A 23,070-nucleotide genomic window follows, 5' to 3' on the forward strand; every position below is an offset into this window, starting at 1 on the left:
GGGTTTCGCGGCCCCGTGGCCACCAGCGGTGGGCGCACCTGGTGCCCACCCTGGGACCAGCGTGGGGGTGGCCATGCCGGGCGTGGAGCCTGGGTTTGAAGAGCTGCATTCGGGGTCTGGGTGGCCCCCCGCAAGCAGGGTCTGGTGGGTACGTGCCATTGTCACTCTGACCTCGCGTTCTGGGCCTGGCCGCGCCTGCCGGGTCTTGATTCCGTGCCTGATGGCCGCTTGAGTGCCCCCCCCCCCCGCCCCCACAGTGCCAGCTGCCTGCTTGATCCCTTAAGGTATTTGCGAAACATGAGCTAAAACAGGTTCTTCCCCGGGGTGGGGGGTTGGCCTGCGCAAGGGGGGAGGGGACGACTGAAGCTGAAATGAATGCGCTGCGTGGTCTTCCTCCCCCCGCCCCCCCGCTCACCGTCAGCGCGCGATGCGTGACGAGGGAGAGCGAAACGTAATTAGAGTCTCGACTCACTCGCTTCATTCATGACTAAATCTGGGTCAGCTCCCGGCACAGATAAGCACGAGCGGGCGCCGCACGGCGGGACAGCGGCGGGGCGACCGCACCCGCTTGGCGTGCTGTGCCCAGGTGCCCCCTCCTACAGGAAGCCCTCCTCGATAACCCCCACTTGGGAGGCTCTTCCCCACCCCTGAGGCCCAGTGTCTTCTGCCTCTGGTGGTGTCTTTTCCCCACCTTCCCCGTAGGGACCAAGTTGGGGGCAGGCAGCAGCTCTCGGGGGGCACGTGGGGGCGTGATGTGCTGTCAGGGACCCCCTGCTTGCATGCACACTTGTCCCCAACCGCTTGGCCCTGATCGTGCCGTGCGTTTTAGAGCTCTCCCACGCTGGCATGGTCCTTAGGTTGGAGTCCCAACTCTGGCCCTGGCACTCGTCCCTGCTGGGGGGTGGACCAGCTGTACTGACCTGCTTCCTGTTGCTAGAATGTTCCCAGCCCTCTCCTTGCTCATGGCCTTTGCACGTGCTGCGCCTTCCCCGAAGGCCCTTCCTCGTATCGCCCCGTGGCCCATTTCCTTCCTTCTGGTCTCGCTTGGGTGTCGCCCCCCACAGACCCCTTCACTGCCGTGGCCTCACCCCCACCGTCAACCTCAGCCACCTCAGCCTCTGAGGGTTTGTTGATGGGGCTGCCGTCTGTCCCCCTGACTGGCGGGTGTGCTCTGGGACTGTGGCCGCCCCAGGGACCGTATCCCGGCCTGTATCCTGGCATCCACACGCCTTCATGGTGGGTGCAGCGAGAACGCGGCTGAGCCCCCGCTTCTGGGGTCTGCGGCTGCCCCTGCCCTCTGCCTCCTCCCGCTCGTAACCTTGCCGAGACGGGGGGGTGCCCTTCGGGAGGGGTGAAGGGAAGGTGCTGCCTCTGGCGGACGGCCCACGCGGCATTGCTGGGCTCTGCGTAGCGAGCGCTCTCAGGGGCCTCGGGTGTTTGGGAGGCCAAGCTGGGCAGTGTCTGGATAGATGAGAGACGCCGGGGGCCTGGCCGGGACCCCTCCACCCACGTCCTGATTCTTAGTTTGTAGGAGGGGGAAACTGAGCCCTGAAGGGGAGGTGTTTGGCTTGGACTGAGGCCTCGGGGGAGGGTTTGAGAGGAGCCGCCTCCCGGCTGCACGTCCTGGGCTGGACCTGGGCTGTGGGGGAGGGCCCCTGGCCATCACTGAGGTCACGGGGAGGGTCCCAGGAGGTCACCGTGGAGGTGATAGGCAGGCAGAGGTGAGGCGGGAGCCTAGGAATCACCCTTGGACGGATGGCACGGGCAGCTGGGTGCAGAGCCTGGTGGAGAAGGGGTTAAAGATTGAGAGAAGTCATCGTATTTCTAATTTTCCGTCGTGATTTAATAAAAATGTAAATCGTGGGGCGGAGGACGACCCACCTCACCATGGTGTTGACCAAGATTAATTGTGGGCTCCTGGTGGTCAGCCTGCCTTTGTCTCCACGCCCCTGAGCCTGGTGCTTCTGCCGGCCCCGGAGGCCAGAGAGCGAGGGCCAGGTACCACGCCCTCCGCCCGGACGGTCGGGGAGCCGGAGCGCCAGGGGCCGCCGCGGGAGTGTTGGGGCATCTGCTGAGGAGGAAGGCCCCAGAAGGAGGCTCTTCGCTGACTCCTGCACTCCCGTCTCCAGAGGAGCTCAGGGGCTAGGCCAAGACGGCCCGGGGCCTGCGGTGACTGTGGTCAAGCCCCGGGTGTGTGGGGGTGATGTTTGCGGTGGGGTTGCAACAGGGGAAGAGGTGGCAGGCAGAGCCGTGGAGGAAGAGCATTCCGGGCTGAGAGGCAGCGCGTGCAAAGGCCCTGACATGGGAGCGAGCCCGGCCTGCGAGGGTCAGCGCGCAGGCGGACGCCGGGTCCAGCCACGAGGCGGGGGCGGGGGCCAGGGCCGTTGGGAGACGAAGCCGGCTGGGGTACAGGTGGGGCTGCTGGGCCTGTCCCGAGAGCCATGCAAAGCCCTCATGGGGCTCAGCGGGGAGCAGGACTCTGCGGGAGTCTGGCGGCCCTTGGCCTGGGTGAGATGCTGCGAGGAGGTGGGGGGGGGGGTGGCTCGTGAACCTGGGCTGTCATTAGAGCCACGATCGACAGGCCAGGGCGGGGTTCCGGGGGCTTGAGCTGCCCGAGAGGTTTCGGTCTGGGTGGGGGTGCTGTTTGTGGGGTGTGGCGGGGGCGGGGTCCGGCGTTCTGGGTGGGCCTTGCGGACGGCAGGGCCTCACGGGGCCACGTGGAGGCTGGAGCAGCAGACATCGCCGCCCAGGCTTGGGACTCCGGGGTCTGCGGTCAGAGCGCAGAATGTTCTAGGGGCGGCATTCTGTCCGCTGACTCCGGATAGTGGCAGTGGCCTTTGCTGGCGTGGCGGCGCGGTGTCCATGGAGGGATGGGTGCGGGGAGGGTGGCCGCAGTTTGGGGTGCATCGTGGCTGGGGGAGCCACACGCACCGTAGAGCTCGGTTTAGTGGAGGTTGGCGGCTGTGGGGACTCTTCCTCAGACAGTCACCTCCCCTCCTGAGAGAGGTCGCTCCCGCATGTCAGACCCGCGCCTGGTCCGGGGGTCCCGGGGCTCTGGTGTGTCTGGCCCTTGGCTGTCAGGCAGCGGAAGCTCGCTGGGGCACCTCCCGGGGATGCCAGGCACCGAGGGGCGCAGCCGGGCCCCAGCGAGGGCGGGCTTCTCCCCCGACACCGGCTCTGCCTGGCTGAGCGTGGGCCGTGCTGTCTCACCACGGAGAGAGGCTCCGGGGGCGGGGGGCGCAGGCACGTCGGAGACCCGGTCGTGCCCCAGGTGGGTCGTGCCTGGTGACGCTGCGGAGGCTTTGTGCCTCGTCACCTGTGCATTGTTGGTGGTTCTGATCAGGGGAGCTCTGGGCAGGGAGCACCTCGGCCCGGGTGATGGGCTTGGCCAGGTTTGGTGGGAGCGGAGAGAGGGCACCCGTGGGCGGGGAAGTGGGGCGTGGACCAGGCCTGTTGGGGGGCTCTGGAGGCGGGGGCCGGTGTCTGGGAGGGAGCGAAGGAAGGCGGGCTGCTCGGGTGGGCTGTGTGTCGGTGGGCCTCGGCTGGGGGGCTGGGGGGGGGCGGTGCCCTCGTGAGCTCTGCCTCTGAGGTTCCGTGGGACTGAGGGAGTCGTGCCTCTGGGTGCGAAGTGCCTGCATCTGGCGGTGGTGACCGCGGCGGTTGGGCTGGGGGCGGGGGTCCCTCAGCCCCTGAAGCTCTTCATGTGCAGAGGGCACGCGGGGACCGGCGCCAGCGTCTGGCTGGGCGTGCGTGGGGCAGGCCGGCAACATCGGGAGGGCGCGGATCCCTCCGGCCAGCCATCTGGTCTCGCGACGTTGGGGGTCCGTAGTCCCACCTGGGGCTGCCTGCGCCCTGGGGTCTGAGTGCGTATTCGGCCACGGGACACCTGGGAACTGCGGCTGTGTGTGCACGGATCCGGGCCCGCGGGTGCCGCCCGCTCTGGAAGGCTGCTCAGAGGCGGGCCGGCGGTCGTCTGTGTCAGAGCCGCGTGGATGGCACCCGCCATCTCGCCCCGACCTCAGCAGCCCCCTCTCCTCCTGGCCTGGCCTGCCTGGAGGTCCCTGGCACTGCTGGGCCCCTGCCCCGCACCCCGGAGCCCTGACTCACGCCTCCGTCCAGAGCACGCGCGGGCCCGGGGTCGGGAAAAGCGGGCCCAGCAGAGGGCCGGGCGGGCTCCTCTGCCCGAAGGTACCAGGAGGCGTCACGCCCACCGCGCGCTTTGATTGAACAACCCGTCCGGGGTGACTGGGCAGCTGGTCAGCGTCAGGCTCGCGTGGCAGGAGGCGTGGAAGCCGCCGGGCGCCTGGCGGGGAGGGAGTGAGGCCGGTGAGGGAGGGGGTGGGCGTCAGAGACCCCGGGCCCGTGCCCGGGCCCCCACTTACCAGCTGGGACTCGGGGGGCCCTTTGCCCCTCCGAGTCTCAGTTTCCCCATCTGCAAGGGAGGGCGTCTCTACAGGCGGTGCGGAAGCGTGTGGACGGCGTGTCGGCGGCTGGAGGGGCTCGTGCTCCTCCTCGGAGGCCTGTGGTTTCTGTCCGGTGAGGACCTGGCGACGGCCCGGGAAGGGTCGCGCGGGGCCGGCAGCCGTGTCCCCCGGCCCCGGCTCCGGGTGCCTGTGCGGAAGTGGGGGGCGCTTGCCGGGTGGGGAGCCCTGCTCTCCGGGCGGCCTGGGCTGCAGCATGGCTCTGCTCTACCTGTCCTTCCGCCACCGCTGCCGCTGCTCCCACTCGTCTCTGTCCTCCCCCTCCGCCCCCTTCTCCCCCGCTCCCTCCTCCCCTCCCCTCCTCCCCTGCCTCCTCCCCCTCCCCCTCCTCTCCTTCCAGGCGGGAGTCTCCTGGCCACACTAGGGGCTGCTCCTCTGAGATGTTTTTGTTCTCTGCTGAGAGGTGGAGGTGGGAGGGAGGGAGGCCGGGTGTCCTTGCCCCGCTACCAGTGCCCGTGGGGACACGTTCCGGGGAGCCGAGGGTCCCGCTGCTGGTTGAAGCACCGTCCCTTGTGGGCCGCGTGGTGGCTCCGTGAGGGGACAGGGCCCGCACTTGACAGCTTGGCCACGTTTCTGCTCCTCGGCAAGGCTGGGCAGGTGCCCAGGGACGGCGGGCAGGGCCTCTCTTCTCCTGCAGGGACAGCACACTCAACCTTGAGGCGTAACTGCCCGATCGTGAGGGAGGGTTGGCGTCAGGGGCCGGGCCCTGCGACGCTTTGCTTCGGAAACTGCAGTGCTAGGGATGGGGCTGCTCCTTCCGGAAGGTCGGGCTGGCGTTGGGGGTCCAGCCACGGCAGGACTGTGGCCAGGGAGGTCTTGCTGGAGACTTCCCGCAGGGACTCACCCACTAGAGGCCCCCCACCATTGGCACGGCTCGCGAGGCCCCCAGAGCCGGGACACGGGAAAGGCAGCACCCACGACCCAGGTGACGGGCGGGATGCCGGCTGTGGGGCCAGCGGGCGTCTGGGCTCTGCTCCCCCAGGCCGCCCTGACCTCATCCCCCCGAACTTGGTGTCCTCCTGGCTGGGGGAGCCCCTGGAGAGGGCAGGGAACCGACACCTCGGGAAATGTGATCCCCTCCCTGGCCTGTGAATATTTCATCAACGGATTAAAAATTGAAGCAGGGCTGCTCCCGGAGGGCGGAGGAGGGGCGCCGCCTCTGTGTCCGGCCTGTTGGAGCATCTTTCTCGGCGACGGAGCCATGTCTGTTAGAACGTGACGTCGCTGTTGAAAATGCCGTTGCGCGGCCTTCTTTAATTAAGATGTAAGAACCAATCTGCTGCCGTGAATGAATCCTTGACCGTCCGAGCGAGAGGCGACGGCGCACAGGAGGGCTGTTGGAGCGGGCGTGCGGGGGGCCTGCGAGTCTTCGGTGGAGGCCACGCAGAGGCTGTGGCGGGGCCTGGGCGCGTGCTGGCATGCGTTGGTGGGGTCATTCTGGTCTGTGCATATACGTAGGCTTGGGTGGGAGAGTCCGGCCTCTGTGTGTGCGCACGTCTGTGCGTGTGCACGTGTGGGGCTGGAGAGGGCCTGGGTGGCTGAGGTCTGGCTTCCCGCCGGTCAGGAGACCTGTCGTGCCTGCATTGCCTGGCGCCTGGAGAGCCGGAGCCCTGGCAGCCCTCTGGGGGGGGGCGTGAGGTCACACGGGCAGCTTGGGGACGGTGAGGGTCCCAGGTGTGATGTGGGAAGGGTAGGCAGGGCTCGGGTGCAGCAGGGGGACGGTGTACTGGGCCCTGGGGCCGAGGGAGAGAGGGCCTCTTTCCGGGGCTGCCCAGGTGGATTGATGGGTGCCTGGCAAGACCAGAGGGGCGGGCCGGCTGACACGCGGCCTCCGGGCCTAGGGAGCTTGTGCTTGAATGGGTAGTGCCACCGCTCGAGGTGAGCGCGTCAGGGTTCCTGGCAGGTGCACCGGGTCAGGAGGACACGGAGGTGGGGGCATCCAGCCAGGTGGCTGCTTGCCGGGACCCCCAGGGGTCCGAAAGACTGCATCAGGGCCCCTGGGTGCATCTCAGGCACCAGGGAGGGTGCAGGGGCCCCGCTCCAGGCCCCCTGGCGGGCGCGCCGGACTTGGCCGTGCTGCCCTGCCCCTCCCCTCCTCTCTGCTGCCCAGTGGCGGGCAGAAGTGGCCCCTCGCCAGGCAGCAGACTGCACAAGGCTGAGTGTCTGGACCACCCAGCCTCCGGCCATTCTCCTGCTGGGCCTCTCTTGGAGCTGATCCCGGCTGCTGACGGGCGGGGCATCGGTTTCCCGGTGCAGGTGCCGAGGGGTTGGGGCCGGTGGGGGGGGGGGGGCGGTGCCTGCCTGGGGGTGCGGCTCTGCGTTCGGTTCTTAATGTCCACGTGTGTGTCCTGCGGGGGCGCAGAGAGGGTCCTGCTTGCTGTTTGCACAGTCAGCCGGGGGAGCAAGGGTGCCCCACTCCCTTTGGGGACGTTGAGGCCTCAGCTGGCCTCTCTGGCAGGCAGGGGGAGGTGGGGGCCGAGTCACCCGAAGCGGGGCTGGTGCACCTTTGTTTGCTCTTTCTCCCGACCGTACCCGTACCCGCAGCACTGAGCCCGCAGGCCCGTCTTCTCCTTGTCTTTGTTTTCTTTCCCCGGGGACTCAGCCCCTCTTCCTGTCGTGGGCATCACCAGGCATTTTACACCTGGCGGGTCCTGCGGTTTTGGTTGCCGAGCGCGGTGGTTCGGGCCGTGTGGCGCAGGCTGGGCAGGGCAGGCCCAGAGGGGGCTCTGGGGGCCGGGGTCCCCCTGAGCTGGCTCGGCGGGGAAGGGGTGCTGGAGGTGTGCTCCCGAATGTCCCCAGGAGGCCGAGATTCTGGTGGCCTGGGCTGTGGGGTCCTGGGGAGCCCGGGTGGCCTGGGCTGTAGGCGTGCACGTGTGCACGTGCGTGCCTACACCTGTCCACGTGCACGTGTGCTCACAGTTGTACGCGTTAGGCCGGTCTCCCTTCTCGCGGCCTGGCGTTCCTTGCTTTAAGCAGACCCTCACCTGCTTTCAAGAGCGTTGGCTTTACCCAGAGGTGTCCTGTCACCTTCTTGGAACCTGTGTGTCCCCAGCACGCTCCAGGCCTCCTGGAGGTGGCGCCTGGGCACCCCCCTCCTTCTCCAGGTCAGCAGGTGGTCCGCCCCTCCTTGTCTGTCTCTGGGCAGGGGGCTCGAGGGGCCAGGCCTCGGGATGCCAGGCCAGGTGATGCCAGGCCTCGGGAAGGGAAGGGGTGCCTTCGGAACGGGATCCGTTTACAGGGCTGGGTGGACCTTTTTGGTAAGTCAAGCCACCCGGGGTTCCTGACCTCTGTTGGGCCGGGTGATGTTGGCCAGACTCGGGGACCGCTCCGCACACATCCACAGTCCTTGCCGGTCGGGGAAAGTGTTCCGAAGGTGCTGGTTTGGATAAGGTCGGGGTGAAGGAGAGGTGCCGCCTGCGAGAGCAGTGGCCCCCAGGCCCCTGGAGAAAGGGAGCCAGGACTAGACCGTGACCTCTTGCCTCCATAACATGTCTCCCCCCACGCCTCTACCTGGGAAGACGGTAGGCGCGTGCGGCCGGCACCCTTGCTCCGGTGGGCTGAATAAACGGGGCTCAGCAGCGAGGAGTCTGGGTCTGGGCCCTGGCAGGAGGGTGTGCCGTGCCGGGTTGGTGGCGTGTGCCCGGGAGGACGGCACAGGAAGAGGCACGTGCCCTGCGGGGCTGGCCGGGGTCCTCGGCCCCCCGCTGCTCCTGCAGCCGGGCTCCTCCACCCAGAGCTGAGCCAGGGGGGCTGTGTCTGTCGTTGTCCTGACTCATGCAGAATCGTCGGCTGCTCACTGCCTCAGGTTCCACGTCCTCTGTCCTCGAGCAGCCCGGCGGAGGAGGCCTTCCGGAGGAGGTGCCGGGGTGAACGGATCTCCCGCACTAACCACAGCCTCGCGTGGGCCAGCCCGTGGCGCTCGCCGTGGCTGCCCTTCGGGGCCACGGGTGGAGTTTGCAAAGCACCCTGTGCCCCGGCCACACCCCACACCAACTAGACCAGCGGCCCCGGGGGTGTGCCCAGGCGCTGGGGCTTCTCAGTGACTCCCTGACGGGTCCTAACGTGCCATCAGGTCGAGACCCACCGGCTCAGGGCATCCGGGTCACGTTCCTGGGTGCCCTCCACACGGCTCCGCGTGAGCGCCGGGCATCCGTGAGACTCCAGTCTTCAGGAGCTCTGTTGTTGCCGTGAGCCTCAGATCTGGGTCAGACCGCCCTCCCGGGCCCCGGGCCCTCCGTATTCCTCAGGCGATGATTATCCCAGCCCTCAATCTGTGGCTTCTGTCTGTAGATCCGTGCACTCTGACTGTCCTTGCAGGGGCCACAGGAAGTGTCACTGGGGAGTTTGGGAGCCTGCCCCAGAGTTCTGGCATGTTTGGACCAGAGTGACCCCCAGAGAGACTGGCCCCCCTACTCTCAGGAAGCTGCGTGTATGGGGTCTCCGTCGTAGAAAGGCCCAGGACGCAGAATTCCGCGAAGAACGCATATCCCTCTCTCATCTGCCCATGTTGGCCTTTGGGGTCCAGGGTGGGGCTGGGGCTGGGCATCCCTGAGCCCTCCTCTACGCCAGGCTCCCCTCTGCCCGCACAGTGCTTGGGCACCACCCCCGGGCGAGAGGGGCAGCGGCTTTGCTGGGGAGGCCCCTGCTGCCCGTGTCTCTGTCTCCCCCCCCCCCCCGGTCCGTCCTCATCTGGCAGAAGCGTGGTCCCCAGGCCCTGGGATCTGTGCCGCGGGTTTCCTGGGTCAGTGTGAGCAGTGCTGGGTGGGCCATGCGGCTTGTCCAGCTTGGAGGGGGCAGGGAGCCCTTGTCCGGCGGGCCCCGGCCTGTCAGCGAAAACCAGCCCGAGCCTCGCTGTGGGTCTGGGAGGTGTCGGAAAGCACCCTCACCCCCGCGCCTTCCTGGCCTTGGCGTCCTGGTCTTGCCCTCGGGAGGGCTGGGTTGGCGAACGATGCTCAAGTGCTCACGGCTCAGCCCGGCCCAGGGGTCGCTGTTGGTCAGTGTGGGTCACTCTCTCCTCCCCGGGGCCGCACGTCCCGGCTGGCGCAGGGAGGGAGAGGCCCAGGCCCGGAACAAGGGGCTTGGTGAAGCAGCTGTCCGCAGCGAGGTTTCAGAGTGCCCTCTGTGGCCAGGGCCGGATGAGGGCTGTTGGGGGTGGGGGGACGCACCCAGCTTCTATTTCCATGCACGGCAGCCTGGAAGGGCGGCGGGTCCTTGCCACACCACGGAGGCAGGTAGGGACCCGGCTGTCTCGTACAGGTTGGAACGCTGCTGGGGGTTCCTCCCAGGGCCCTGGGCTCTGTCCTGCCCAGGAATCTGCACATTTTGGAAAGCTTTGTAGCACCCTGGTCCTGGGAGACCGGAGGTTTTGAGGTCGGCCTGCTCCCAAGGGTCAGAGAAGCGCTGAGTGGGGGAGGCTGGACTGTGGCTGGGTTCTGGAGTGGCCACCTGCCCTCTGGGATGGCTGCTGGGCCTTGATGTACCCCTCCCCCCGCCCCTCGCCCTCCCGCAGGGCGGCAGGGCCTGTCCGAGGCCAGGTCTCCCTCTTCTCGGGGCTGGAAGACCACGAACCCTGCTGGCCGTCCTGGGGGGCTGGGGGCTGGGGGCTGGGGCAGGCGGGGGCTTTCCTTGGGAGCCGCCCCACCTTCATCCGACTTCTCAGCACCCCACACTGTGGACTACATCGGTCTGTTGTGGGCGACCCCCACTGGGGAGCAGGGCGTGTGGGCAGGTGACTCAGACGGCCTGAGCCAGGCTTTCCTCAGCAGTGAATTGGGGGGAAAAGAGTCGTGTGTTGGGTTTTTGTCGAGTGGAAAGGAATTGTCCAGCTCACGCCTGGGACACATGCGGGCAGTCGGGCCGGGCCCATGAGAACGGTCCCTGACGGACCTCCAGACCAAGGGGGCTGAGGGACCCCACCGTGTACCCGCCGCAGAGCCCTGCAGATGAGCGTGCCTGGGCCAGACGCCCCTCTATCCAGAGAAGGCTCGGGGAGAGTTAGTGCCTCACCCGAGGGCACCAGCCCCTGTCCCCCAGTGAAGGGCCTGAGAGCGCTGGTGATGGTCCTGTTCGGTGGCTCTTGGACCGGACACCCTTGAGCCCCAGACTGGGCATATGGTGGACCTTCTCATCGTGGGCCAGCTGGAAGGGAAGGGCACCGCGTGGCTGGTGGCAGGTGTGTCCTCACAGTTGGGAAAGAGCTGCTTTCTCAGGGGTATGGCCACACCGCGCCAGCCTCACCCTGCCCTGGGGCTGGCTCAGCCTCCAGCTTGTCACGGAGGGCGGCTCCCTGGGGCCCGCTCGCCTGTCTCCTCCCTACCCGGCACCCAGCGGGCAGGCGGCCCCGGAGCCCCAGCACCCAGGCTCCTGCAGGGCACCCCCAGGAGGCCTCGGGCCCCTCGCAGGGCTGGGGAGCAGTGGAGGCGCATCTAGGGCAGAAACAGAACAAAACAAGAATCCGCCCCCAGCCCCCAGCCCACACCCCGAGTCTTCTTATCTGTTCCGGGGCCTGTTGCAATCTCTTGCTTGGTGCCGTGGGGAAATGCGATGGTGAGATAGTTGTCAGGCGAGGACTGTCTGGGCCAGTCGGACAGGTTTGGTTCCTGCCCGGGGTGGAGGGGAGAACCTGGCCGGAGGTCACTGCCTAGAGCGGGCGGCTCATGTAGGCTCCTTGCGGGTCCTGAGAAAGGGGGCTTTGCACAGAGCAGGGGACTGGCTGGCGGACGTAATCGAGAGCAGATTTTAGGTAGAAAATGCCCTACCCAGCCAGAAGTCAGATTTCTGCTAGTCAGAACCTTCTGGAACACAGACATGTGCCAGAAGGAGGCAAAAAGGGCTACCCTCAGCTCGGATCCTCTGTTCTTAGAAACTTGTAAATCATGGTTTCTTAGTAAGTTTATCAGTTTTGCCCTGGTGACCTTTGACCTGTCTTATCATAGGACAAGACCTCGGGGACAGTTTGTAGCAAACCCGAGTTTAGCAGGGAGAAGTGACAGCCGAGGAGGAGGCAGAAGATACCAACTGTGACCTGGGCCACCCAGTGAAAGGGTGCCCTGGGGACACGGGCACGTGGGGGAAACGGATCGTGGGATCTTTTTGAGACTCTGGGACATGGTTGGAATGAGCTGTGGTGCTTCCGTGTGCTTCCATGGACAGACCCTGGTCGTCCGCCACCCGAGGGTCATCTCCTTCACGGCGGTCCCCACAGGAGGCCGCGTGTCGCTTCTGAGAGGCTGCCCTGGTGCCCCACCCCCGGCCTGGGCCAAGAGTGAGCTCTCTTCCCCGTCGGGGCTGAAATGGCAGACTCTGTCCAGCCCAGCCGGGGTGTCCTTGCCTGGTGAGGATCCCGGCTCAATGAGCCGCAAGCCGGCCAGGAGGCCCGTCAGACTGTCAGAGGCCACAGTCTTCAGGCAGGAGGTGGGCAAGGGTGCAGGGTGTAGTTGAGGCGAGGGACGGGACTTGGGCAGTTGCGGTCCTGGGTGAAAAGCGTCTCCGTTAACCTGGGCTGGGGTGGAGCTTTTGGGAAGGCTTCCTGGAAGAAGCGACAGTCTACAGGTCCAGACGAGGGAGCAGCCTATGCAGAGGCCTGTGCAGAGAGGAGTCCTGGGTGTGTGCGGGGAGGTCAAGAGCTGAGGCCTGGCAGGTCTCAGGGGCCCCGTATGAAGTCTGGACTTGACCCTGTGGGAATCGTGGAAGCGTTGTGTGCGGGAACCAGACGGTCCAGGCGCAGAGAATTCTCCAGGAATCCCGGGATCTGGCTTTCCAGGCTTCTGTTTGGGTGTGGTTCCAGCAGAGAAGAGCTGCCTTGGGCCCTCCCTCCCCCGCTCTCCTGGGCCTGGTCATCAGTCAGCAGGACAGGGCAGGGCCTTCAGCCCTGGCGGAGACAGGCTGTTCCTGGGGCGGGCCTGGGCCAGGGCTGGGGTCTCCATGAGGTGGCGCGGCTGCCTTGGGAGTGTTGGCAGGTCTGAGCCTGGCCTGTGTCTGAGAGTGTGCTGCTCAGGTGGCAGGGTGGCGGTGGGGGGAGCGGAAGCCCTGCGATGGGCGGCCCTGGGCTCAGGGGAGGGGTGGGGGTCCCAGGACAGGAGAAGGGAGGTGCAGGTGGAGCCCTCGTGGGCCAAGCCTCCCCCCCCCCCATGACAGTGGGGCCCATTCTGTTCGGGGAGCATTTATTGAGCACGCCTGGGTACAGGAGAAGCTTGGGGGAAGGCCCAGGAAGAGTTCGGGTCTGCAGCCAGAGAGTCGGGGGGCTGGGCGGAGGCTGGGTGAGGACCGAGGTGCAGAAGTGGCCGTGGAGAGCTGTCCCGGGCCATCGTAGGTGAGAGCGAGGGGGCAAATGTTCCTTTCGGTTGGGCTCTGGGGGGGTCCCTGCTCCATCTGAGGGTACCTTAGGGCCAGATTTGAAAGCCACTGATCTCACTCTGCAGCTGGGGAAACTGAGGCCCAGCAGGGGACACCCACACCCAAGGCCATGCAGACCCTGACGAGGGTGTGTCGGGTTCAGTGGCTTTGACGGGGCGCCCTTGGGCCTCTTGTGTTTTGGAGTGCGGCCCTGAGATAATTACGCGGCAGTAATGAGCTAATTAGTCATGGTGGTTGCCCTCTCCCAGCCCCCCAGCCCCTCTTTCTCGCCTCAGGGGACGCTGGAGTGTGGCTCTGTCTGCTAGAGGTGCTGGGCCACTGAGGGTGGGACCCCCGGGGAGGTAGCTAACCCCCTCTCCCCATCAGTGGGCCTGGATTGGTTTTTCCTGACCTGGATGAAGACGGCTCACTGAGTCCGCTGAATACATAGAATCGTTTGTGGCCCGAATCCTAGGAGAGGGCTGGGTGCGTGTGTGGCATCGGGGTCCAGAACAAGCTAGGGTTGAGCCCTGGTGGGAGCAGCTGGCAGGCTGCACCCCCGCTCTCACTGGGGTGTGGAAGGTCCTGTGACAGCTCTTGGTGCCCTGGCCCGGGCCCCAGGCCGCCTCCCGTCTGTTTCCCTCTCGGGCAGGGCAGCCTGGAAGGGGCCCTGGATGGGCCTGGCCTGTGCAGGGAAGGGGCTCGTGCAGCCTGGTTCCTCATCGCCCCACCAAAGGGCGGCAGAAGGTTCTGGAGCTGCCCGGGGTCCCGAGGCTGGCAAGGGGGCGGGGAGCCAGGCAGGGCAGTGGTGCAGTGACGTCATTCCCAGGGCTAAGTGCCGCTGCAGGCTGCACACGGCAGGCCGGTTTCCTCTGGCCCCTTTGGAGGAGGCCCTTCCCTGAGGCCCTGCTTTCACCGCGTCTTGCCTGGGGGCGGCCCAGGATCCCCGGGCTGGCCGCGGGGTGCTGGGCCAGCGCCACACTACCTGCACACTCGCCTGTTGTCAGGGGTGGGGGCAGAGCGGGCAGGAAGCAGCTGTTCTTTCCCGCTGCCACCCCTGCTGGTCACGGGATGGTGCCCGGTGGCCCTGCACCAGCCTCGGGTGCGAGCGTGGCCCCTCTGAGCCCGCTTCCTTTCCCCGGTGTGGGTGCCCACGCCCCTGCAGGTGCCGCTGCCACCGTGGCTCACGGCTCGGGTGTGTGGAAGCTTCATTAGCAACGGAGGAACCTGATCGGGCGTCGGGCAGGCGGCGCTTTGGCCGCCGGCCCTGCCTTGTGTGGGGCCAGACCTGGGATCTGAGGCCTCTGGCTGGGGTCTCACCATCCAGGCCTTGGGGGGCAGTGTGAGCAGGGGCTGCCCCCAGCAGGGCCACGGCCTGGGACCTCCATCCGGGCTGAGGTGGGGCAGGCCCCAGTGGGCGCTGGGCGCTCAGGAAGGCAGGGCCCCCTGGGACCGCGATCTGGGGCAGGGGAGGCTGTGGGGAGGGGGGGGGTCCCTTCCCCAGTGGCTGTCAGAGCCCTTGAGCCCTGTCTTTCTGGTCTGGGGTCCGGGAGCCCCCTCCGGGTGGTCTTGGAATCCAGGAAGCCTGGCAAGTTTTCTGGGGTGCCTCTGGCCGGAGGAGCCCCCACACCGTGCCTGGCTTGGGCCCCCCACTGCCTTTCGTAAGCTCCTCCTCTCCCCGGCTCTAGCCAGGTCTTATCTGATGGGAGAGAGCGGGCCTTTTGGTGTCAGACTTGACTTTCCCACGTGCCCTGCCATCTGACTCATCACGTTAACGTAGTAACCGTTTTGCTGATTTGTTTATCGGCTAATGATTCTGGAACTTTCTCTGGGTCAGGCACCTGGTCTCAGAGCCAGAGGGGAACTTAGAGATCCTGTTTAATGTTCTCATTTCACAGATGGGGAAACTGAGGCCTCTCTCGAGGCAGGTGGCTGTCTCTGTGCTGTTCCCACCCCACCCCCCACCCCCGGACACCACCCTGGGTCCCATGACCAGCTCGAGCTGAGGGCCTACTGCGTGCAGAGGCTCATTTGAGGACCTGCCCCACTGTCCCGTGCATCCCACCGCATCCTTCTCTCCCTTAATGTCCCCGTGTGGCGTCCATGCTCCATCCAGCCCCAGTCCATCCGGTGGGGGGCACAGGCTGTCTGGGGCTGGGACACAGTGTCGGGCGGGTGCAGGTGACAGATAGGGCTGCAGGCATGGAGGTGCTGGGGCTCCCGGAGATGAACACCCCTAACACAATTCATCAGGGACTGTGTGCTGCTGGTGGTCACACGGTCATTCGTTGGTAACGAGCTTTGTGGCACCATAATTTGTGCCTCTTAATTGCCAAGCAGGCACCTAATGGCTCTGGAGGTTCCTTGTTTGGGAACAGGCTTGTGGCTCTCAGGGCTGCCTTCCTTCCGCCTAAGTGACCAGGTGGTGGTAGAAGCTTCCAGAGCAAGAGCTCAGAGCCTGGGCACCTTGGGTGTCCTCCTGGTCTAACCCGGGCTGGAGATTCCCCTGCCAGTCTGCAGACTGGGGACAACAGTGTCCCCTGCAGTGAGCACCCTGGGGGGCCGGGATGTTCCCACAGCCTTGCTGGGCAGGCGTCTTGGCTCCTGTAGGGACAGCCCCGCAGTGCAGCCATCGAACTTGGCCCTCTCCCAGCCCTGAGCTCGCCCCTGGCTGGCACCGCCTCTCCTGGCCTTTGTCCCACTTCCCGTGTGGGTTGGGAGGGGACGCGGCTCTGGACGGACGGTGAGCGGTGCTTGTCCATGCTGTGGTGGTGCTGCCCCGCCTGCCTTCCGTGGGTCCCCGTTGTCCTTGGGCTAACCTGCATCCCTAGCCCCTGCCCTGCCTGGAGCCTCAGCCCAGGTGCACGCGTCCCGCAGCCTGGACCAGCCCCACAGGGGGCTCTGCTGGATGGGGCATCTCCTGGACCCCTTCCCAAGTCGGGGTCCCCGTCGGATGCTCCCACAGCCCCCAGCATCTTTCCCTTGTGCCCCAAGCTCCATGGCTTTGGTGGCTTGTCCCCACCTGGCTGTGAGCCCCGAGGGGGCAGGAGCCACGCCAGGCTGGGCACAGGGGCCCCTGTGGCCAGTCCCTCTGAGCAGGAGAGGCAAGAGGCCCCCCCGGAGTGACACTTGGGGTCTGTGTGGGAGCCGTAGCTGAGCCAGGCCACAGGGCTTCACCTCGCTCTCACCGCCCACCTGAGCCCGTGCCTTGCCTCCCTCCCACACTCCTTTCTCCCTGCCCAGGCTCTGCTGACACTGTTATACCACCAGGAGCCCCTCCCTCCCACCTGCCTCCCCTCCTGGTGGTGCCGGGTGCTCATTTCTGCAGTGCTCCGCCTGGGGACACAGACCCAGCCGGGGGGCACCATGTCTGGTGATGGATGTAACCCTAGTGATGGCTGCGGGCCAGTGGGGCGGCAGGACCTCGTGGCTCTCCGTCCCCACACATCCAGCCACGGCCTGCCTGCTTCCGAGGCGTCCCGTTCCCTGCGGAGCCCACGGGGCCGTCCGCCCACCCCTTCCCTGCCAGGAGGGGAGGGGTGGAAAGCGTCCATTTAGAGGATCCACTGATTTCGCCGCTCACCGGTTTCCCATCTGAGCGCCCATCCCTGGCGGGCTCGGGGTGGACCGGGCACGCAGGCTCTCTACCGAGTGCTGGCCCGCTTCTCACCCCTCACCCCTGCGGGGGCTCCCGTGTCTGCGTGGCTGTTTGCTGCTGTCTGGGTTCTGTGACTTTCTGCCACCATCTCCAGGAAGGCCCCAGGTGGTGCCCGCGGCCACAGGGCCGTGTGAAGCTGTGGCGAGGACGCTGCCAGGAGCGAGGCATCCTGTGCCGGGCCGGGTACTGAGTGCACGTCGGCGCTTGGCTAATGTGGTGGCACGGCTGCCCGTCTGCCTGGGCGTGGTCGGCGTGGCCCCTGGGTCCTAAGGACGGCCCCGCGCTGCCCCTTGCTGACGCGGACGCGGACGCTGAGGGCGCCCGGTCGGGAGGGCGCGCTGGGCCTCCTCACGTCCAGGGCAGCGCCCACTTTCCGGCACACGTGGGTTCAGGCCGCGGACTCTGGAGTGAGCCTCGGGCTCCCTACGGTCTGTAATCCCCACTCGTTTTAGGAGTTCGGGGAGGAGTCTTCCCTGAGAACGTTACAGCTGAGAGGCGGTGGTCCACGCCGCGAGCGGGCTTTCTGCTCTTGGCCTCTAGACTCCTGCCGTGGTGTTGTGACTGATCTTTCTTTCCCTCCAAATCTCAAGCTGAATCAAGGCCTCTTCTCACCGAGCTGAGCTTCCAAGGTTCACGGCGTCTTGTCTGAGGTGCAGGCGCTCGGGGACAGGGTGCCGGAGCAGTGGGGCGGGAGCTCATGGGCCCCGGGAGGGGCAGAAGGTCAGGTGAGCGTCCGACGTGCGGGGGCCTGGAACCCCAGTGGAGACAGGCCAGGTGATCTGCTAAGAGGATCCAGGATGGGCCTTTGCTGACACTAATGACAGAAGCCCCTTTCGGGTGCCTACCTGTCACGGGCACTGTCCCTTCTCGGGTCGCAACAGCCTAACGGGGCAGTTTACAGTTTGGAAGCTGAGGCCCCGACAGGTCGGACTGGGATTCTCACTGCGGCCTTGCCCTGCTCGCCTGGCCTTGGCCTCCTCTGGGACTTCTGGGTGGCTTCCTGCTGGAGGTGACCTGGGCTGGGTCAGGGAGGTGGTGGCTGTGGGCCCTGAGTGCCCGAGGCGGAGCTGACCTCCTGGCCCTGGCTGGAGAGCATTATGGATGAGGACGTCTGTCCCCTCTTGCTGCTTCCCCTGCCTCTCAGAAGAGAGCAGGCAGGCCGGAGAGAGCTGTGCCCTATGCCCGGGCACCCTGTGTGAGGGGCCAGTCCTGCAGTGTCTGGGGTGGGGGGTTCCTACGGTGAAGGCTGTGCGGGTTCGGGTGGGGAACGGAGCTGGGGTCGGGGTGCAGGTTGCGCCCCAGGCCCCGGGGAAAGCATCCATGCGTGCCGTCTCACAGGGTCCTCCTGAGAACCCCCTTTGAAGACGAAGAGGTGGAGACTCAGGGCCACACCTCAGCCCACCAGCAGCTGGCCAGAAGCCCCTCTGCCCACCTGTTCTTTCCTTTGGGGGGCAGTGGTACCTGGGCGGGTGAGCCAGAGAGGTAGCTGGGGCCCGGGTCCTGGGTGCGCCCGGAGTGTCGGCCATCCCAGCCTCGGGGACACTTTGGCCGGTGCACCTGCTCCGAGAAAAGCAGCTGTACCACATGTTCCGAGAGACCTGACCGTTCTTGGCTTATCTGGGGTCTTACACACAATGGCCTCAGTGTGGACGGGGGGCTCTGGGGCCGTGTGTGGCCAGGCCCCTGCTCCACCCTCTTCAGCTGTTGCTAGCTGGACGAGGCCAGTGCCAGGCCCCGGGGTTTGTGCTGTGTGTGGACCGAGCTCTTACTGACCCTCAGTGTACCTGGGATGGGACAGTTGGTTTGACCTTAGTGGCTGCAGACCCTGGCCAGGGGTGGCTGTGAGGGGCCAGGCAGACTCAAGGAGGGGCACTTGGAAGGAAAGGAAGATGTGTCAGGCAGAAAGAATCCCCCCACCCTGTCATCCTGCCCGGCTCAGGCCTGATTTGGGGAAGGAGTCCCATGTGGGGTGGGGCTGGCCAGGGAGGTACATGCAAATGCTCAGCAATGAAGCTGAGTCCTCTGTGGGGGGGATCGGGGGTCAGGGGTCAGGTGAGTGACCTCTAGGAGCAGTATTCTGTCCTGGCTGGAGCCTCAAGACCACGGGATTTTGCTGGCACCCCCTCCTTCCTGGAGGGGTTGGGTGGGCACGTCCTCAGCATCTCGGGCCGGCCCCCGGGTGCTTCAGCAGCAGCCCGGGAGAGGTGCCCCTGCCGGGCACAGACGGGAGACTGAGGCTCGGAGACGCGGGGGCCACAGCAGAGGGGCTGCGGTCCCAGGGTGGGTGGTGTCTCGGCTCTTGTCCCGCCTGGGTGGTCTTGGGCGCGCACACGCAGGGAGGGGCAGCAGCCTGTGCTCTCCCACCCTCCCGGGTCCACGGGCCTGGGCGCGGGCTCAGGAATCCCACATTATCTCAGGCCGCTTCCAGCTCCCTCAGCAGGGCGCGGGGCCGCTCCCCTCTCGCACCACCGGCCACATCTGGATCGCATTACCTCGGGGTGTCGGCGGCACAGCAGCCGGCCGCGGCGGGCTCCCGGGGGCAGCGGAAGTGGCCCCCTCCCCAGCACCGGCCGCGGCTGCCCCCCGCCCCAGGCCCCCCTGGACGGGAGAGGCTGGCCTGGGGCCAGTGTGGCCGTGGGAGGGTGGGGACGACCGTCTCTCCCCAGGGGGTGTGCCCCTCTCCCCGCCCACGAGGAGCCGGGTGGGGCTGGAGAGGGTCTCTGTTGGCCTGGTCTTCCAGCTTCGGGGGAGTAGCACCTGGAAATCCAGCCTCAGCGTGTGAAGGGCCCCGGAGAGACTGTCCCCACGACAGCTGCGACGACGTGGGCGTGCGGGGAACTGAGCCCCAGAGAGGTGGATCGCTCGCTTGAGGCCGAGCAGTGCCCCGGCAGGCCCTGCGGGGCCGTGGACGCTGTGCGCCCTGGAGGGGCAGCTGGGGCGGTGGCCTTGGGGCCCCGGAGGGCTGGCGGTGCAGAGGGGGACCGGCCGCCTGGAGACCGGGTGTGAACCCAGGCCGGCTCTTAGCCCCCTGCCAGGCCGTCGGGGCCTTTGGGGTGTGTCCTGGGCGTGGAGTCTGCCTTCATGCTGCTTCCCAGGCCTTCGCTTGCCCCCCTGGGCAGTGGGCGTGTGTGGGCGCACGCACCCGCCCAGGGGCACAGCACGTCCTTAGCGCCGGCGGGTGGAGGGCTTCGAGGGGCGACGCCGTGCCGGCTTCTCCCTACCAGGTGCCACCCCGGGACCTGCCCAGCCCGGTTCTGGCAGCCCCGCTCAGCCAGCACTTTTCGCTGACCCGGCAGGAACTGCTAATTAAGCTAATAGTTCCCAGAGCTCCCTGACATCAGTTGATGGTATCTCTGCGATAAGACGCTCTCTGCCTGCTTGGCGTAATTTGTCATTAAACAAACACCGCTCGGCTCGCTCTGGAGCCACCTCTCCCCTCCTCGGAGAGGCCGCCTGTGTGGTTGTGCTCCAGGCCTGGGCTGCCCCGCGAGGGCACCCCGCTTCTGCGACGCCCGGGAGCCTGGCTGCAGCGGGTATGATCTGGGGGGGGGGGGTCTCCCCAGCCCCTGGGGACTCTTCCCAGTGTCTGAGGGGTGAAGCGGGGGGCTTCCCCAGCCCCATCCTGGGGAATAGCAGCCTGCAGAAGATGAACAGCAGGGCGGTGGTCCCCGTAAAGCTACACCTCGTCCTGGACCTTGTCTGAGCGGGCCCCTGTCCCTGCAGCGGCCTCCTCCCAGTGAAGGAGGACACGCCTGGGTGTGTGGCCCTGCCTGCTCCCAGCTCTTGCTCCCTCCCTTGCTGCCCGGTGCCCCCACAGGCTCCGGGAAGGGCTGCTCAGGGCTTGATGGGGGTGTGGCCAGGCCTCCTTCCAGAAAGAAGGGCAGCGGTCCCAGGGCTCCGATGAGGGTGCCCCTGTGGGCTCGGGGGCTCCCTCCCAGCCCTGGTCACCCCCTGCCAGGGGGCCTCCCTGTGCTCTGGTGCGGTAGAGATGCTCCCTGTGGAGTGAAAAGGCCCAGGCAGCAGAAGGTTCTGGAAAGTTGGCTGTCTTGCCTCGAGAGAGAGAGCGGGTGTGCTGTTCTGTGGGTGGTGCACACGTGTGTGTGCACGTGTGGCTGTGGGGGTTGGTGGCCACCACACCTCTGAGGGCCTTTTGGGCCCTGCTGTCCCCACGAGCTCCCCACCCAGGGCCCCCTTCCCCGCACGTGCTGCCTGGGCTTGGGAGTCATGGGCCTGGTCCAAGGTTCCACCTGGGGCAGCTGGGTGACCTTAGCGCATTCCCCCCGGGCCAGGCGGGCCTCCGTCCCCACGCTGCCCCACCGTCTCCTGCAGCCTTATGGCTTGGAGGCGGCAAGGGGGATTGGAGAGGCCAAATCGGGAGACCCCTCCTTCCAGCTCAAGGCCCCATCTAACCCGGAAGCTTGCACGCAAACACATGGGTGTGCGTGCACACACACATACATGTACACTTGCACGGGGACCCCGACTCGCGCAGGCCGGTGTGAGGAGCAGGTGGCAGCCTCGGCTGGGCACGTGGCGGGGGGCGCCTGACTGCCTGACTCCCCGGATCTGGCCTCGGTCTCCTGATGTGGGGACAGGAAGGAGGCCCGCCCGTCCTCACCAGCAGATGCCTTCAGGGGCCTCAGGGGGCCGTGTGGGCTGACGGTTTGGATGTCCTCGGACCTGAGCTTGAACCCTGGCTCCACTGCCGCCTGGCAGAGCCTGCTCTCCCCCGACAGGCTCCCCTCTGGCCAGCTGCTCCCCTGCCCTGAGCGCCGGGCTGCCTTTGGCCCCGCCGGCCCCTCCTGTTCCCGGTTCTCTGTGAAGCCCTTCCGGGCCCCCAGAACCACACCGGGCCTCCCTGCCCCTCGACCCCTAATTCCCTCCTTTGCGTGCTGGTTCACCCTCTGTCTCCCGCAGTGGGCTTTCTGCCGTGTCCCCGCATCTGGTGTGGAAGGCAGGCCGGTCACCCCTCGTCTGGAGTTCTGTGTCTCTCTGTTGGTGCGGCCTGGCTGTGCTGAGCCCTTGGGGATTTCAGGGAGCCAGTTGTAGCTTGGCAGCCCCAGGCATCCTTCTTTGTCACCCCGAGCTGTCCCCGGCAGTCGTCTGTGCTTTGTGCGGGACGCAGGGGTGGGGGCGCCCGGACAGACACGTGGCCCCTTGGAGCCGGTGGTGAGGCTGCAGGTGGGCGGGGCCGGCTGAGGCAGGCTCTGAGGGCCGTGGGTAGGCTGGAGGGAGGGACGCTCCTGGGCCAGCCCTGCTAGGAGAGGACACGGCCAAGGTGGTGGAGGGCGTACCGCAGTCACGGAGGGAGGCAGTGGCCAGCCCGGGGTCCGCTCTGCTAGCTCATTCGGGATGCGATGCGTACCAAGGGCCTGGGGCAAGGCCACGTCCAGCTGAATGGTGGGTGGCGGTGCCGGGAACCTTAGCCCCCGAGCTGGAGATACAGCTGGGGGGGAGTTGGTTGCAGCTGGGGCCCCTGGGCCGGCTCTGGGGTCAGCAGGTGGCAGGACCCTAGGCCGGTAGCAGACGGTCCCCGCTCCCCCGGGATTTACCCCTAAAGCCGATCTGCCTTCCCACCAGACCCCCACCCCAACCACATTTTTGCCCTCCTGCTGGCCCCATGGAGGCAGCTGGGGTGTGGGTCAGAGGGGTTCCTGCCGACCCGCTCCTGCAGGCGTGTCCTTGGGGGAGTCCCTTGCCCTCGCAGGGCCTCAGTGTCCTCCTCTGTGGGGCGGGACCTCCCTGAGAGTTCAGTGGGACCGTTTTCCTGGAGCACGGGCCCCACTCTCATTTTGCTGATAACTCAGCAAAGCGGTGTGGGCCACAAGCAGGCCCTGGGCTGGGCTGGGCTGTGCAGAGGGGCGCGTGTTCGCTCAAGTTGACCGGCCGCCGTGTCAGCTGAGATGGCCTGGCGAGGTCTGGGCTGGCGGGGTGCCCCGAGGCCCCGGCCTCGCCCCGGCAGGCCCGCAGGGGACTCCTGTCGCTGCTTCACAGCCGTGGCTCGCAGGCCTGGGACAGAGCCTGGCGGCTGATGCTAGGCCCGGTGCCCCCTGGCTCACTGGGCCTGCAGCCCGGCGCAGGGGTGTGGCAAACCGGCTTTGGGGGTGGCCTCTGCACCTTTGAAATGACCCAACCCTGTGTCCGCGAGTCCCTGAGGACAAGGGATGTCACCCAAGTTGGGGGACGGTGAGGGGAGGGGGCCGAGAGCGCTGTGCCCGAGGCCAGCATCCCCCCTGCGTGGCACGGCGTGGCAGGCGGGTGGCCTGACAGGATGGCGGTGGTCCTTCCCGGGTGCCTGCGTGTTGAAACCAGTCGCTGACGTGGCCGGCGGTGTTGAAATAAGTGCTCACGGGTTTCCCAACATCCTGCCAGCCCGTCACAGGACCCGGTGTCGGGAGCCTGGTGCAGCCTGCGCCTCCCGGTCCGGGGTGCCCGGCTCCTCGCTTCCTCCCCGAGGAGACAAGGAGAGGCCGCCCGGGGCTCTGGCAGCGCTCGTGGCATCAGGAGGGGGTGACATTACTCCGGGCCCACGTAGTCCTTGTGACCTGCCCGTTTTCCATAGATCACTGGGCTTTGGACTGGGGGAGGGGGCAGGAT

General features: G+C 66.8%; 1 protein-coding gene across 4 annotated transcripts in view; it reads left to right on the forward strand.

Annotated features, from left to right (window-relative positions):
• RXRA (retinoid X receptor alpha) overlaps window positions 1–23,070 on the forward strand; it is a 95,427-nt gene that overhangs the window by 19,741 nt on the left and 52,616 nt on the right. The window contains exon 1 of one of the 4 annotated variants that reach the window (XM_043566531.1): window positions 7,563–7,585. The exons of 2 other annotated variants lie outside the window; for them this stretch is intronic. The gene's annotated coding sequence lies outside the window, so the exon portion shown is untranslated. Of the gene's footprint in view, window positions 1–7,562; window positions 7,586–19,981; window positions 20,007–23,070 lie in introns of those variants that run through there. One more of the 4 variants, XM_043566530.1, reaches the window with a different exon arrangement.

Source organism: Prionailurus bengalensis, chromosome D4, assembly GCF_016509475.1.
Source record: "Prionailurus bengalensis isolate Pbe53 chromosome D4, Fcat_Pben_1.1_paternal_pri, whole genome shotgun sequence".
Lineage (NCBI taxonomy): Eukaryota > Metazoa > Chordata > Mammalia > Carnivora > Felidae > Prionailurus > Prionailurus bengalensis.